The 16,999-nt window shown below is 39.7% G+C and overlaps 1 pseudogene; it reads right to left on the bottom strand.

Moving 5' to 3' along the window:
- Positions 1 to 16,999, bottom strand: part of LOC148593180 (uncharacterized) — a 122,058-nt pseudogene that overhangs the window by 6,443 nt on the left and 98,616 nt on the right.

Genomic DNA, 16,999 nt, shown 5'->3' with positions numbered 1-16,999 from the left:
CAGATATGTTACTTCAGGACTACATAGCTGAGCTTTCTTAGCACTTACTCGGTAGCCTAGTTTATTTAATTCTTGCAACAACTTCCTCGTACCTTCCTCGCACTCCTCTTTCGTTCTTGCTGCTAGCAGCAGATCATCCACATACTGAAGCAATTTCACACTAGGATTCTGTCTCCTGAATTCACTCAAATCTTCCTGCAGTATTTTATTAAATAAAGTCGGTGAATTTTTGAACCCTTGTGATAATCGGGTCCAAGTTAACTGACCCTTGTATCCGCTCTCGGGATCTTCCCATTCAAAAGCAAACATTTCCTGGCTCTGTTTTGTCAGGGGGATGGTAAAGAAAGCATCCTTTAAGTCTAAAACTGTATACCATCCCATATCTGGTGGCATCGTACTTAACAGAGTGTATGGATTCGGGACTGTAGGATGCACATCCTCCACTCTTTTATTAACTTCTTTCAGATCCTGGACTGGCCTGAAATCTCCTCCGGGCTTCTTTACTGGCAGTAGAGGAGTATTCCACGGAGATTTGCATTTACGCAGAATGCCAGCTTTCAGTAGCCTTTTAATGTGCTTCGCTATCCCTTGTCGAGCTTCAGGGGTCATTGGGTACTGCTTAACCCTAACCGGGTGAGCTCCTGGTTTTAATTCCACGACCAGAGGAGTTTTCCCTTTAACCTCTCCTACTCCCGAATTCTCTGCCCATACTTCTGGGAGTTCCCTCATCCATTTTTGAGTTTCTGGTCCAATTTCTTCCTTCCTCTCTTCATACAGTCTATATTCATCCTCTAATCTAATGGTCAGGACCTGAATCGGTTGTCCTTCCCGGTCATTGATTTTTACCCCATCGTCCTCGAAATATATCCTTACCCCCAATTTAGTTAAGAGATCCCGGCCCACTAAGGGTACCGGACTCTCCGGTATATACAAGAATGAATGCGTGATTTGTCTATTAGCTACATCTACTTTCCTTTCTGATGTCCACCGATATACCTTACTAGCTACATCTACTTTCCTTTCTGATGTCCACCGATATACCTTACTCCCATTTACCCCTCGTACTCGAGCTTTCCTTGTTGATAGTTTCCCCGCTGCTTTATTTATTACTGAGTATTCAGCTCCTGTGTCTACCAGAAATTTTACATGTTTCCCTTCCATTTCTAATTCTATCCAAGACTCGGGGAAGGGTTCCGAGTCCCGGCCCCTTCAGTCGCTATCTTCTTTTGCCACCAGTACTCTAGGTGGCCTCCTTTCTCTCTTTTTCCGGACACTCATTTTTCCAGTGTCCTTTCTTTTTGCAAATTGCACATTGATCCCTTCCTAACCGTGCCCCAACTCCTCTGGCGGGTGGTGGTCCCCTTCTTTGCCTCCCTGATTTTTCTCCTGCTATCATGGGTCCTTGTGCTCTAAGACTCAGCTTATTCTACATTAGCTATTTAACCCCTACACTGTGACCTGGGGAAACCACTCCTGCTGGCCCACCCAGGCTGCGAGGTAGACCGTGTTTGCCCTAGCCTCTTTTCTCAGCTCATAATCTTTATGTTTCCAGGTATTTTAAAGTTCATTTGACAATATTTACACCCCCAGTCTGGTCTACGTTCCTGGGTCCATCACTAAAAGGTCTGATCATATTTCAACTTGCTGCTGGGGGCAGGTTAAATACTTGGGCAGTGCTAAAAGCCGGATGATATTCAATAACCTGCAAAAATCACATGTTTAAAATAACCTGTACAATTGCATCAAATGCCACTGATGCTGCTACACTTAGCAGAAGAGATGCTCGCAAGTTCATTGCTTCCCTTGACCAGAGAAAGTTACTGTTCTTTCCCTGTCATAAAGCATGATATAAATTCCGTCTATAACTGATTCTGTACAGACCCATTAGGAAGAGATATTTAATCGTTGATCCATCAATAGCTCTTTGCCTTCTTTGCACATTATAATACTCTGCTATTTATTTCTACAAGCACCATGACACTCAGCCTTATTTCTTATGGGGGAGGATAGGAGAATCCCTTGAGAATGGTGTCCTTTGGATGTGTTCCTGTAATATCTCTCTTGAGGAGAACACAACCAGGAAACTCTGAATCTCTGGGATGAGCTGATATACCTCAGCTACCTCAGTCCAGGAATGGATTTTAGCCAAAGCAATAGCATATGGCAAAATAAAATAAAGCAGGTAAGAAAAGGGGAAAATTAGGTTTCTGAAGAATAATCACAGCCAAAAGCAATAAGTCAGCACTGCCAAAAGATGACGGGGTAAAATGATGATTAGTGACAAAATCACATGCTCCAACTTGGTGACATTATATTTGGCCAGAAATAATTTAGAAGATCATAAGAGGACGAAGCACAAAGAGAACTAAAGGTGAAGAGTAAACAGAAGAAGGATTCATAAATTGAAAGATGATATTTTTCCCCTTCTTCTTCTAAGGAATAATGCATCGAGTAATGTAACAAGTACTTCTTAAGGGCACCAAAGGAGTGCTGTATTTTAGATATTGAAAATAGAAAAGCCAAGAAGAATGTGGCCGAAATGCTTGAAGATGAGGATAATAATGTTTTATTTCTTTAGTAATTGCCATGCATTGAAGCTTGAATTGCCTCTGAAGATGTATTCTTGGAAACAGGAACAAAAGAATAAATAGACGTAATCTATAGAAATGGGTTGGAAAGGTGTTTGCTGATAACAGTAGGAAAAGGAGAATGAAAATAGGAGGAACATAGGAACATATCTCTGGATTCCATTCTCTCTAACCAGGCTCTGGGCACTCGCACGTGGTTGGCGTGTGATCACCTGCCTGATTGGCTGGTTGGGTTGCTGGGCTCTGCGTGCTGCCAGGCAGGGCAGGGGCTGCTCTGGGCTCAGAAACTATATAAGTTGTGTTTAACCCTAAATAAAGGTCTTTGGCTCACCATCACAGAGACCCTGCTCCTCAATACGCCCACACTTTGGAAGGGTCCCTTTCCTTCCAGAATTAATTGTATAGAAATGGTAAACATATTTTTCTTAATTAGCTGTGCAGACTTGAGCATATTGGGTTGAACACAAAATACTGGCATAGGAACAAATCCTTCCCTGCCTCAAGAATTCAAAAAATAATGTGTAAATTGGCCCCTGACATCCATTTCCTGTTAAGTATGTGAGCTGTGACCAAGACAGCATCAGTTTTTGTGTTCCCTCACTCATAAAAAACTCCTAAGTTCAGTAGTTGTATTAAGGGTAATAGCAAAATCCAAGTTATTGGAGGGGAATAAAAAGCTTTATTAAGAGGTTATGGTGCAGTGACTGAAATACTTGGACATGTAAGTTTAATACCCTGCTCTGTTCTATACAGACTTTATGCTTCATATGAGTGTAAATGGAGATGTTATTTACTTTTCTCCCTGAGCTTTTGAGAAAAATAATCATAAGGTCCTGGGATACAGTGAGAGTGGAGACAATTACCTGAGAAATCTCTATATTCGTTGTGAGGTAAAAAGTACACATCTATTTCCAATCTAATGGATCACATTTGATGAGCAAGCAACAGAGTTTAGCAGCTGCAGCTGCAAATCAGAAGACAAAGAAGGCAAACTACTCTCCACCTCGCTGATCAGTACATGGGAAAAGAGGAAACTTCTTCTGAGGATGTTGCTGTTTGCAAAAGAGGCTTGACACGGGCCATCTTACTTAAGCATAGTGAGATTTTTGGGAGGAAAATCTTCTTTGGTAAAGATCTTTTCATGAAAGCCATCTATCTTGAAAAGTACTTTTCCTGTTCATATGAACTTCTAAAACGTAAGTCTGACGCATGTGCTAAAGAGAGTTGTGAAAGAAGCAAGAGGATATCTGCAAAAAAATCAACATAGAGTGGGGAAGTTAACTTCTAGGAATGCAAGGCATATATTTTACAGTAATTTTTTGCCAATAGGATAAATCAGAAGAATCAATGAAATGCAAATGGTCAGCCTGGTTAAAAACAAGAAAAATGTAATTATAAGATGTATTAGGAACCAAAAAACTTGAACACTGCTATTCATTACTAGATGCACATATAATGACTGAAGAATACATTTTCGAGTATGTAATAAAATACATTTTAAGCATAAAAATATATATTAAAATATACAGTTCTGTCCTGTATATGATGTGAAGCAGAAGAGGTATGTTCAGAGAAAAAGCAGTGATTGGAATAGAACATCTGTTATAGGAGAAAACATAAGTTACTGTTAAATAACCAGGCATGGACAACTTAGGTCCTAAAAGCTGCAAGGAACTAGCTGCCTATCTTCTAAAGCAGATTTTAACTTTTTTTTTTAAAGTTGAGGGGATTTCATGTAGATTGGTGGGCTGTCAGTAAAATTCCAACATTTGAAAGAAGTAAAAGGGGTGACAGCACATTGCTTAGTAAAATATCAGTCTGGCCCAAATAATGGAACAGTTAATTCAGGACTCTGTCAACAAAGAATTAGAGACCAGAAATAGAATTAATGATAGTTAACATGTTTGCATGGAAGGCAGGTCTTGTCAAACAAAGGTGTTATATATTTTTTGACAACATTACAGACCCGTTGTTTGATAAAGACAATGGTGTTGACATAATATACTTGGATTTCTCTGGTGAATTTGATTTAGTACCACATGAGATTTAGATTAAAAAACCTACATTATACGGAATTAGCAGGGCACGCATTAGATGGATTAGAACTGCCTGTCTGACAGGTCTCCGAATGGAGTTTTTAATGGGGAGAAATCGATGAGCCGGGTTGCTCCTAATGCAGTCTCCAAAGGGCTGGGGTCTTAATCCAGCTCTCTTCAGCATTTTTTTTCAATGATATAAATCTTTGCAAGTAAAATAGGAAGATGCCGCAATGTTTTTTAGATGGCCAGTAATGAGTGATGTAGTTATTGGGTTTGAAGTTTGACTAAAGGCTCAAAATCCAGTAGTGAGTTCATATGCCAGCCAAAAAGTGCAACATCCACAAAAACAAGCCACCAAATCAAATGTATGGGATAGAAGATGCTGCACACTGGAAAATAAAAGCAACAAAAGATTAGTTTTCAAAGTAGAAAAAGCAAGGTGGTAACTTGTGGACTTTTGGTATACTATTCCAAAAAATATGGCCCTTGAAAATATCAAAAAAGAAATATTGGTGGGGGAAACGTAATATTGTCACTGTACTATAATTATGGGAATAACAAATGTTTTTTGAATTTGCAAACAAAATGACACTTGGAAACAAAAATAGCAATCTTTTCTTCAGAAAATGTCAACACAAAATATTTGATAGTTCCAAATATTCTTTCAGCTCTTTTGGCCGCAACGATTTAAACTAATTTTGACCACACTTTATGAATATCTCCCATCCCTCTGGAACTACATTTATTTATTTATTTTTCTAAAAAATGTACTCATTCAAAAAAATGCAGGCATTCAACTCTATTCATTACTCAGTATTAATGGAAAGGCTACAAAATTATTTGTGGTTGCTTCAAATAAAATGATCTAAGAAAAAATGGCTCTTGCAAATGAGAGACAAGTATTATCAGTTATTGTTTGGAAAGAAAAAGTTCAATGTGATATGATTGCTGTGCATGGCTACTGTCATAGGCTTAAAAGAGTATTTTGATTTTCCAGACAAAAGTATAAGAATGTCCAAGAGCTAAAACTGAAAGAAAATCAAGCTTGAAATGAGATCCAATCCAAGAGATTTTCTACTAGCGGCTGTTGCTATATTGGATCACCTTGTCAGCAGGCATGGAGGCTTTCTCCTTACTTGGGGTGTTTAAGGCAAGATTAGATATCTTTCTAAAAATATCTGACTTAATCCACCTTCAGGAAAAAGAAAAAAAAAGCCCTACAGATTGTGTATACAATACATCATCATTGCTTTCCTTTCCATCCACAAAAGCTAGACAAACAAATCAAACCAAACCAAACCACACCACATTCATTGTTTAAAAAAAAAAAAAAAAAAAAAAGGCCTCCTGGAAGCGATGGACCTTTTAAAAAAGTTTTCAATTAAAACGTTTATAATTATACTCTACAGACATGCCCACATTGGAATGCTTCAGATTTCTTTTCAAGGACAAAATAACGTAATCCCTTACTTAACCTCTGAAATTATCTCTAGAGCATCAGAAATGTTACATCACTATTTTTCTCCAAAATGCCAACGTAAACATCCTCTTTTCTGCCTGTCATAAACCTGCAAGTGCTGCTTTGCCAATCTGTGCTTTCCCCTCCCCAACCTGTCCTTGTAGCATCTACATTTAACACATCAATCACTCCTGGGCACAACCTGTGTTTAATTCCAAGTCATTTTTCTAAATGTATCCATGAGTGCATACCCTATGCATCCAATTTGGTCATCTTATGTATGCCTGCTGCACTCGTATGCATTTGTTTTAACTGGGGTCTCAGCATATGGTTCATTACTTCACTCTCCCTGTGCTTGACACATTAACTTATTTTCTTGCTCCATAAGTTTGCATGTTATAATGATAAAATGTCATCTATTGAAACACAGTTTAGAATCTTTTTTTTTCACCTTTTTTGTTTTTTAAATACTAGCCAAGCAGTATAGAGGGATTTGGAAACACTGTAGAATCTTATTCCAATATTCTGTCAAACTGAAGTGTTGCTACTGCTATCTGAACATATGTTGTGAATACTTAACAGGCATTTCTCCCTCCTTTTCCCTCTTGCATACATGGTGAGTCATGGACTAGGTTGACATTCTTGACATATAAAACTCTCTTCAGAGTCTGGGTTTGTATCCATGCATGTGTGGTGCGTGTGCACAATACACAGGCTTATTTTGATATAACTGTTTGGAGGAAGCACCTAGCAAAAAAATTTTTGACCGTAAGCTACAGATCTGCAAAATTAAAATTGTAATTCCCCAGATAAATCTTAATTCAGTAGAAAACTAGTTAGGTATTCCCCCACTGGTTTGATAATTCAGGGAAACTAGACACTGCATTTGCTCCCATTTCTGCAGTTATAAGCAATATTGCAATTTGATGACAATAAAGACAATTTAAAAAAACAGATGTATATTAGTCATTTTCTATTTTTCCTTTCTGACTTTAGTTCCTTCTATGTACTGTGGTGGTGATCAAATCCATCTCCGAAATGAAATACAGAGCAGCAAAGAATGAGGAGTGTTACTGCTTGTGAAAAGCTCCTGAAACATCCTTTGCCTTTGACAGTTCTTGCATCCTTTTTACTTTCTCTTAATTACACTATTGGAAGATGTACAAGTTATCCACTTCTCTAATCTTCCCAGCTTGTGTGCTTGCTGTGTCTGGGATGAGAAACAGCAGTTCCTTCTGTGTTCCCTCCAAAACTCCATGCAGATTTATTGAGGATGGCAGGAGAAATGGGGAACTTGCTCTCAGAGACTTGACAGAGCTCCTGGAGAAAGCAATGCCTTGTCTTTACTATTAGTATTTAAAAAGAACCATATAGAGTATAGTATAAATATGTACAGAAATAGAAATATACCATGTATGCTAACTAGAGAAGACAAGAATTGATGCATTTTATGGAAGTTAATTTTTAAAAGCTCCTCATAACTTTAAAACAGATTGAAGAGACTGGGAAATGTAAAGTAAGACAAGCATCCTCGATGTTTTTTACCTGCCTCTCCATAGAGACAGTAGAAGTCTGTGTAGGCTTGATACTGAATGAGCAAACTAGATGCAAAATCCCCAGCAGAAAATTGCCTACCCTATGACAAGTTTCATGAGTGTCTTTGCAAGCACCATTAGGCTACATTAAAAATATCACTTTGACCATGATCCTTGGGGTCATAGTAAGCTCTTGCATCAGCATGCAAATAAACTGCAGCAGTGCCACGACTTCCGCTTCTCTTTGCTATTACTCTTCGGACCCTATTGCACCTCCCAGCTAGGCTCACATATCTGCTGGGTCTAGGAAGAAGAAAGCTGAGTTTGGAGGAGTTATATGTGTGCACACATACTCTAGGAAGATTACTCATGTCGTATCTGAGCACACAAGGACCTGGGAAATGACAGGCTGAAGATCTGGGAGGTAGTGATGGGCAAACAGACTGATTTTCTGCCTTTTTCTTTTTTTATTCATATATATATATATATTTATACACACAGAGTACTGAGTCTCCTTTCTGTCTTCTTTATCTCTTTCACCAATGGTCCCTTCCTCTTTCATTCCTCGTGACAGGAATTTAGTTCCCAGAGTCCTTAGAGAGCTTGGCAAACCATTCGATGACAGTGTTTTAAGGAACAGGACAGCATCTAGATCACAGGAGGAACAACATTTTTATTTCCTACTGAAAGATAAGAAAAACAAGAGATGGAAAGCTTTCACATTCATGAAAACATTCTCTTTCAATGTTTTTTAGACAACAAATAAACTAAACAGATGATGAAAGTTGATGAAAACTAGGAAAATATTGTCATAAACAGACATTTCCAAAATACATTTCCATCTGGCCGAAAGCCACTTTCTTTTTTTATTCTTGTTTTGAATGAGAGTGCATTCATAAAACCTCTTGGGAGATCTGGAGATACCCCTGTGATGCTAAAGACTGACTGTTTAATTGCCATTACCTTTCTCTTCGACAGGTGAAGCAAATCAGATGAGTTTCACCACGAGAAGGTTCATACGGCCTTTAAGCAGCAAGCATCTTTTCTGGCTGCTCTGTGTTTACAGCCTGAAGCATTCTTATTTAGCCAGTAAAGAAACCCATTATCAGAAAAAGATACGTTCCTGACTTGAAGTTTTGAATGCTTGCACATAGCTGCTATGATGCATATAGGAAAGAAACCAGCTCTCAGCATATGCAAAGGAAGAATATATTAAGCTATATTCAAGGGAATAAACCTGACAAAGGATTTGATGCCTTTTTTGTTGTTGTTGTTGTTTTATTTTTTTTTTTTACAAAAGCAAGACAACTTGCAAATGTATATCTCTGGAAAGAGGAGGCGGTAATGAACAAGGATGGTGCATTTCCCAGTGGGTGATGAGGAGGCCAAGGAACAGCTGCAGGATGCCGTGATGTACTCTGCTGTCATAATGATTTTACACATAGGCTGGACAGCCTGTTCAATAAATCAACATGCATCTATCATTTTTTTTCCCCAGGTATCTATTTCGAAACTTGCAGGCCAATTATAATGCATGCATTGTGTTCATTAACTCAGCATACCCTTTTCATCATTTCCAATCCCATGCTATCTCTTGGGGGTGAATCATCATTGTATAACAGATCTTGCATGGTGCTGTGGGAAGATCATTGTCCTTACTTGAGGGGAAACAAAAACACCCCAAAACCACAGAGTATTAACACAAAGGTATGCACACATCCTAGCAGACATATACAGGATAGAGTGGCAACTGGCCTTGTTTACCTCATCGCTCAAATAAGCGCTTTTATTGATTTCAGTGGGATGTACAGGAAAGCTACACGTTTGTGTCCCCACCAGAGGAAATAGAGGTCCTTCTAATGACATGTGCTGCTTCCATTCTGTTTGTTAATTTGGGGTAAGGAGAAAGTGAATGGAAGCAAAGGGGACCCTTTTTGATCATAGCTAGAGCAGATATGAGTTTCTAGAGCAATCTAGGCTTGCTGTTGTTAACTTGTTCTTTTAAGTGGCTTGGTTTAAAGACCTACTAAAGTTTTGCACCCAATACAACACAAAGATTGTTTTGTATGCTGAAACATCCCCTGGTTTGGGCCTGCAGCATCTACCTACCCCAAAATATAATATTTTTCTGATTAAAAAAAAAAAAAAGAGCAGACTTTTTTTTTTCTTGTCTATCAGTGTTGAAATGCTTCCAGCAGCAGAATGCTTAAATCTGAAGCTCTTTTTTACCCTGTCATCCTAGCTCTTGCATTCATGACCAAGGCTGAACCAAATGCCAAAAGGTAGGCTACATTTGTAATGGGACTGATGGAGTTTTTAATTGCTAATTTATGGCTTATCAACTGCCATTCTGATGGGAGGCTGAGCCAAAATGTTCTAGGAGTTATTTTAAAAGGAAAATAATAATGAGGAAAAACTTTCATTTCCATTTATAATCTACCTTTTCTTGACCTTAATTCAGTTAATGTAATATTCATACCAGAAAACATGCCTATATCTTTTTTAAATAGTTCCACTGTAAGCTTGAGTGGATAGTAAAAGGAAATAGTAATAATGAATACAGTCCTCTGAAATATTCATAGGGAAATTTAAAAGCCTCAAAAAATGATCTTCTTCCATTGCTTTAATTTTGCAAAATTGCATCAGTTTGCCAAAAATTTGTTATATATCATATTTCTTTTCATTTTAAAAACAAGATAGCTCTCATTTTCAGTTCTGTTTTTCAAACTGTTGAGTACTTGTTAGCTGAAGTTATCAGTCCGTGATCCCAGCAATCACCCGCACACTCAACCTGGTGGGTTAAAAAGCAAGCTTTTACTAGCCGGCCGGGGGCAGACCTCGAGATCTGCGCCGCTCTGGAAAGAGACCCTCGTTTATATAGACAGTCTTAACTTCCTTATCTGCCTATTGTGTCTTGTGTCTTCATGGCATTCACAGTTGGTTCCTCTCTCACAATTCTCTTCTTGTTTTGCAAGCTTGGAATGTTCGTTTCACAATTCCTGTCTATTCTTATCTTAATCTTAATCTTAATAATCTTAATCTTATCTTAATCTCAGGTCGAGGGAGGTGATCCTGCCCCTCTACTCAGCCCTGGTGAGGCCGCATCTGGAGTACTGTGTCCAGTTCTGGGCTCCACAGTACAAGAGGGATGTGGAGCTGCTGGAGAGAGTCCAGCGCAGGGCTACAAGGATGATCAGGGGCCTGGAACATCTGCCCTATGAGGAGAGGCTGAGGGAGCTGGGCCTGTTCAGCCTGGAGAAGAGAAGGCTGAGAGGGGATCTAATCAGTGTATATAAATACCTCAAGGGAGGGAGTGCAGAGGACGGTGATGGTCTCTTTTCAGTGGTGGCCACTGATAGGACTAGAGGAAATGGCCGGAAACTGAAACATCAAAAATTCCATAGGAACTTAAGGAAAAATTTCTTAACAGTGAGGGTGACAGAGCACTGGAACAGGCTGCCCAGAGAGGTTGTGGAGTCTCCTTCTCTGGAGATCTTCAAAACCCGCTTGGATGCAGTCCTGTGCCACGTGCTTTAGGTGTCCCTGCGTGTGCAGGGGGGTTGGACTAGATGATCTCTAGAGGTCCCTTCCAACCCTAAGCATTCTATGATTCTATGATTCTATGATCTTCATCACGTGGTTTTCAGCAGAAGCAGATAGTGAGGTTAACTCCTAGTCCCTGCTCGGTTAACCCTTTACAAGGTCCCACTTTTCGTTGAGTCCTTCAAAGTTAATCATGACCAATTTTCACATCACAAGAGCGTAAGCATGACTCTAAGCACAGAATTTGTTTCGTGGTAAAGTCATGAAAACAAAGATTTCTAAGGAGCCAGAATTTACCCATCTGAAACTCCAGTTCAAGGAATATGTTTATTTATATGCAAAAAAATAAAAATTTTAAAACTATTGTTTGCAGTGTCCTTATGAATATATTGTAAATGCTTTGGATTACATAGAACCTATGTAAAGTTTGCTATTCTACTCCAGTTCTTGAACCTGTCATAATAATTTATGAATATCCTCAACTTTATTTCAGTGTTGTAGCCTAGATGAAAATAATAACTTTTCTTGTACATGTACCAGTGGGTATATGACTAGTAATGAAATCTTCTTGCTTATGGAATAATTCAGGAGACTGAATCATGGTCTAAATTTCTAATTGTGTCCAATTCTGTTCTAATTCCTAAATTTTCAAATGTGTCCAGTTATGGACAATGTGTATCTGTTGGTCTCCTGAAAACTTTGACCAGCTTCAGACAGAAGAAAAAAAGCACAAATGATTCAAGGACAATCACAATCCTAAAAAAAAAAAAAAAGTAAGAGCTGTTGATAAGAAAGAGACCTGAATGAGTGTCTTTGGTGAGGTAAAAGAAAGCAGCCCTCGGTGACTACATGGTGGTTCAGAGGTGGGCTGGCATCTGGTCACCTGTATGGACATGTCAGGGGTAGGATGAGTAGGGGAAAATGTAGGGGACAAGCTACTTGAACAAGCTACTTGAATACATACGAGATGGACTCCTGCTGCTCATGAAACAAGTTGTTGGTCATAAGTTTCCATGGGAGGAAACGATAATCCTTGCAAACCAGCTCCCTGTGGTGAGGCCAGGGAGGTTCCTGCCTGACTCGCTCTATCCCAGCCATCAGAGCCCAGGGAAAAAAGAGGCTTTGTTTTGATTTTTGCAAATTTTTAATTAAATTTATTTTTCTTCAGCGCTTCCTCCCTTGTGAATAGCACTACTTCAAGTGAAATAAAATTCTCCCCTTGGTCAAACACACTGGGATTTTGCTGGAAACAAAGCATTTGAAGTTGTTTCCATCTTATTTCTATCTCTCTAAATGGCTTGCCCATACACTCTAGGAAGGCAATCCCTTTAATGTCGCCTAGCACATCCTCCCTGGCAGTCACAGTGCATGCACTTTCCCCCTAGATATAATGGCACCAATTAAATTACCTTGCAGCCTGACCTTAATATGGCAGGAATGATTATTCCATGAAACAGTTAGGGCTCTAATTGACATGAAGTGCCTGCAAAATATGTCTTTTGCAACAGACCCTGTCAAAAGTCACATTGATATGCTAATACCTATAGCTGGCAGAATCGCTTCATAGAGAGAGAGACAGAAAATTGAATTATTTCAATTTCAGGGCCTAGGGATCCAGTGATCTGTCTGTACATGTAACTAAGTAGGTGTAGTACTTTATATGGGTAAACAGCTGTGCTGGGGCATTGCTATGGCAACTGCTTGACTCATGACAATTGTGTTAGTGATGAAGTCATTAGCGGTACAAAATGTACTTTGAGGTTGTCAAGTGTACACTCCAGGAATACTTCAACGGCATTAGCGGGGCCTTTTCATTTGCATAATTTAGGCTTTCACCTGCGCTCATGCAGCAGCGTGAAGCGGCAGCGGCTGTGCTCCCCATGAGAGCACCGCTCGCGTGCAGCGAGAGCGCTGAAACGCAACATATGCCTCTACATGGGATCACGATCTCTTCATAATTGAACCTTCCTTTCCTCATCTTCCTCTTCTTTATTCTTTTTTTTTAATCAAAAAGTTTTGAGGCGTAGCACTGCTCCAAGGAAAGGATCCTTCAACTTTTATGGTTTAGACTTTCCTTCTTGGACTTCTGCTTTTGGTTTGTTTGTTTGTTTTGTTTTGTTATAATAAGTTCCAATCTGCTCCAAACAAGCCGCAAGTAGGTTTAGGACCATAGAGGATTTCCTCATTTCAGCTTTTCTTTAGCATTTTTCATGGTTTCATTAGTGTGATTTCCTATGCTACAAAATGGAACGATGAATCCTAGAGACTTTTCTTGACCTTATATGTCCTTATTTCGAGCTCTAAGTATTTCAGAGGATGGAAAGATTTCTTTTCGGTTGACAAGAGGATACAAAAAAGAACTTAACAGGTCTTTTGACAAGCCATCTGTAGGGACTCTTCTAGCTTTTTTCAGCCTTTGGCAGTAGGGTGCCAGCTAATACTGCCATGTCTATTCTCTTGTGTGTTCTGCTCTTGTGTTTGGTAGTTTGAGAGTGTCTTCTCAGGGCCTCCATAGCAGAGGAGAGCTAGCAGAAATCCACCCATATTCATCCATTTTCCAGACTGAACTCTGATGAATAGATCTATATTTTGTAAAAGGGGGAACCAAGCTAGAACTGCCCAGGGGTGCCCTTTGCTCATCCTGGTCTAGCAGGAAGTGTAGCATGGACATATTTTTGTCAGATATGAAGAGTCATCATGGGAGAGCGATAAGGCGTCCTCCTTCCAAGCACAAAGTTCTCCATGCAGATGTTTGTCTCCTGTAAACTCCCCTGTGTCATCTGCAGGGTGGCAGACCACAGGAGACAACCTGTAAGGGCTCTAGCCGTCTGACTAACCATGAGATTTACTCAGCAGCTGTGACCAGGGACATGAACAACTTAAGCACAATTTCAGTCTGGCAACACACCTATTCCTTACATGTTCATCTGACCACACCCTGAACCTTGTCCCTTTTCTTCCAAGCCAGGAAGAGTAATGGAAGAGGGTGTCTCAGAGCAGGCAGGCAAGGAGGGAGCACGTATCTCCTTCCTTGATATACAATGTTTCAGCTGCAGGTGTGACCTTTCAGGCCCATTTCCAAAGAAATAATAATGGTTCACTGGGCAGTGTGACTTAAAATACAATTTCCAAAAAATTAAAAGGGAAAAATTACCTATTTAACGTGCACATATAAGCATGCACACATGCACATGCAAAAGATGTCACTAGGAGCAGGATCAGTGCAAGTGCTCAAGATTGTCACCAAGATAAGTTAGCAGACTGCTAATACCAGACCTTGTGAGTTGATCTTATTTCTTTACAGTGTCTGGTCTACTGAAATGCTGTATGTTCACTCTATATGTTCAGCCTAATACTGTATAATCACCAGCCTCTTATGTATTAATTACAGCTTAGGTTTACAATTGGGATGAGCAGAAAAGTAAGCATGAAATCAAAGCTGGATTCGATTAGCATACTTTGACAGGATCTTTACTAGTCGAGGGTATCTTTAATATTGTATATAAAGTGTGTGCGTGTGTGTGTGAGGTGGAGGAAGAGACATTTTAGCACAGCTCGGTAGCATAATAACAAACTATTGCAAATCATTACCTGAGAGAGGAGATTTGACTTATTCATAGAGTGCAACAGCTTTCTGAATCAATTTGTTTTCCTGTCCAGTGTCCTCCGTTCCACCTGAAAAAGAATCTGCTCTTCCCCCTTTTCTTCTTCTTTCTGAAAATTTGAGATGATCTATTGGTGTGGTGAGGCTAATGGAAAAGTGAATAGAATGAGCAGGTGAGAATATCGTAGTTTGACACAACCACTCTACATTGAGGGAAAAGATTATACATCAAACTTCATGTTGAAATACTTTATTTCTTTCAAATCTGATTCATGAAGCCAGATTTCACACCTTCTTTGTTTTTTTATCTACTAATCCACCAGCCTCTTAGAAGCTCAATGTTTTGGACTGGCCACGCTGGAAGATTTTGCATGGCTGATCCCTAATTAACTTCCTTCCATCACAGCATGGAAAAGCTGAAAGCATCCCTAGGAAGATGGATATAAATTAAAAATATATTCATAACAAACCGTGAATTAAAAAGGTGCAATTTGGAAATTAACCTTCAATGATTTCTCCATACACTTTCTGTGACAAACTATACACCTTCTTCAGTAACTACAAAACAGGCAAACATTTCTGAGTTAATCTTCAGGGCCCTACACACATGCAAGCATTTAGCTCAATTTAAGACTATGAGCTAGATGTCTTGGTGCAGGAAGGCCACACATAAGCCCTAAAGACAGTTTAATCTGTTACTAGAGACCAACTCAAATAATAGGTGTCACGGAACGAGTGGTGGTGGGGGTGAGTGACACAATGCGCTTCACTCGTGGGAAAGAAATAGGAATAGGTTTTATTGATAATGACAATGGTTTCACAAGATTCTATGGCAAGGTCACTTATTAGTTACTGCATGGAGGTTCAAGATACACACAGAATTACCAAGGACACTCTCCTGTTGGGTCACGAGGTTCAGATTGGACCCCCTTGCTTTCCAAACTCCTTCTGAGAGGAGTCTGGGTGTGGCCGGATCCAGTCCTAGTCCCAGACCTGGTCAACGGTTTACGTCTAAGGGATTTGTGCACATTTACAAAGTAAAGTTTACAAATTCAAAAAGAGAAAGGCGTGCTATAGTCACTTACCAAGAATCTGTAGTGGGAAGGATCTCAACCTCGAGGAGCATCCTTGAGAGGTGTCCCTGCTCAAGGGGAGAGCCTGGCATGCAGCCCGCTGGTTGAATTTTGGTTATTTGTTTTGTCATGTACCAGACCTTTATATACAATATGATTATAAGTAATAGACCTAGTAACACTAAAGCTAGTAAAATCAGAACTGGATGAAGCATGAAATTAAAAATTCCCATTGCTGTTGGTGACCATCCAAGAAGGGTTTCCTACCAGTGGTGTTCTCCATCCCTCTTCACTCTTTCCAGAACATGGCATATTTCTTCTGTATCATGATGAACAGTGATCAGAGTCCTTTGTCCGTTGTCCTGGATGCGTTTCAGCAGTTGGTGCACGTTGTCATGTTGTAGCAGTTTTTTCACCAACATAAGATTCATTCCAATGGGGGCAGGCATTAGAATTAATTCCTGTATTTCCGGTATACTTAACACAAGCATGTGACCATAGCCACTCTGGGGTTCTTTGATCACAGGTCAGTAGTATTGCCAGCGTTTGGAATAGCAACATGAATACAGCATTTCCATCTGCCATCTTGCGTGCTGCTGCAAGAGAAAATAGAAACTTGTTTCGGTGGGGTGAGGCTGAACAGGTTATTCCATTTTAAAAAGAAGGAAAAATCCATCATGCCACTAATTCTATGTTTTGCACCACTGCTATCAGTAGCTTCCAAGGCAAGTGGGCCATGAGGTTTAGTTAGAGTCATAGGCACAGTACCAATGAATGGTAAATTGACCATCATAGGCTGTCCTGGCTGTAATGTTGTTGGACATTCTCTTTTACCTCTAGATTGAGCACTAAGCTCAATTTTCACAAAGAATGCTCTGCTTACAGGGCTTCCAGCAGGCCTATAACCATTATTTAATTGTTGGAGCACTTTGGGAAGTCGGATATCCCATTGGGCCTTGTGTGGGTTGAGGCCCTTTTTCAACAAGCCATTAGCTCTTTCTATCATCCCATTTGATTGGGGATAGTATGGGGTGTGAAATACTCACTGAATTCCTTCTTGCTTTGCCCAATCTTGCACTTCTTTACATGAGAAATGTGAGCCATTATCACTTTGGATAATATCAGGAGTATGTAGGTGTGAGAACCAAGACAATAGTC

The sequence above is a fragment of the Tinamus guttatus genome, unplaced genomic scaffold (genome assembly GCF_059628265.1).
Source record: "Tinamus guttatus ecotype Peru unplaced genomic scaffold, ASM5962826v1 Tinamus_guttatus_pri_ptg000437l, whole genome shotgun sequence".
NCBI lineage: Eukaryota > Metazoa > Chordata > Aves > Tinamiformes > Tinamidae > Tinamus > Tinamus guttatus.
This window is presented reverse-complemented; position numbering and strand designations above follow the sequence as displayed.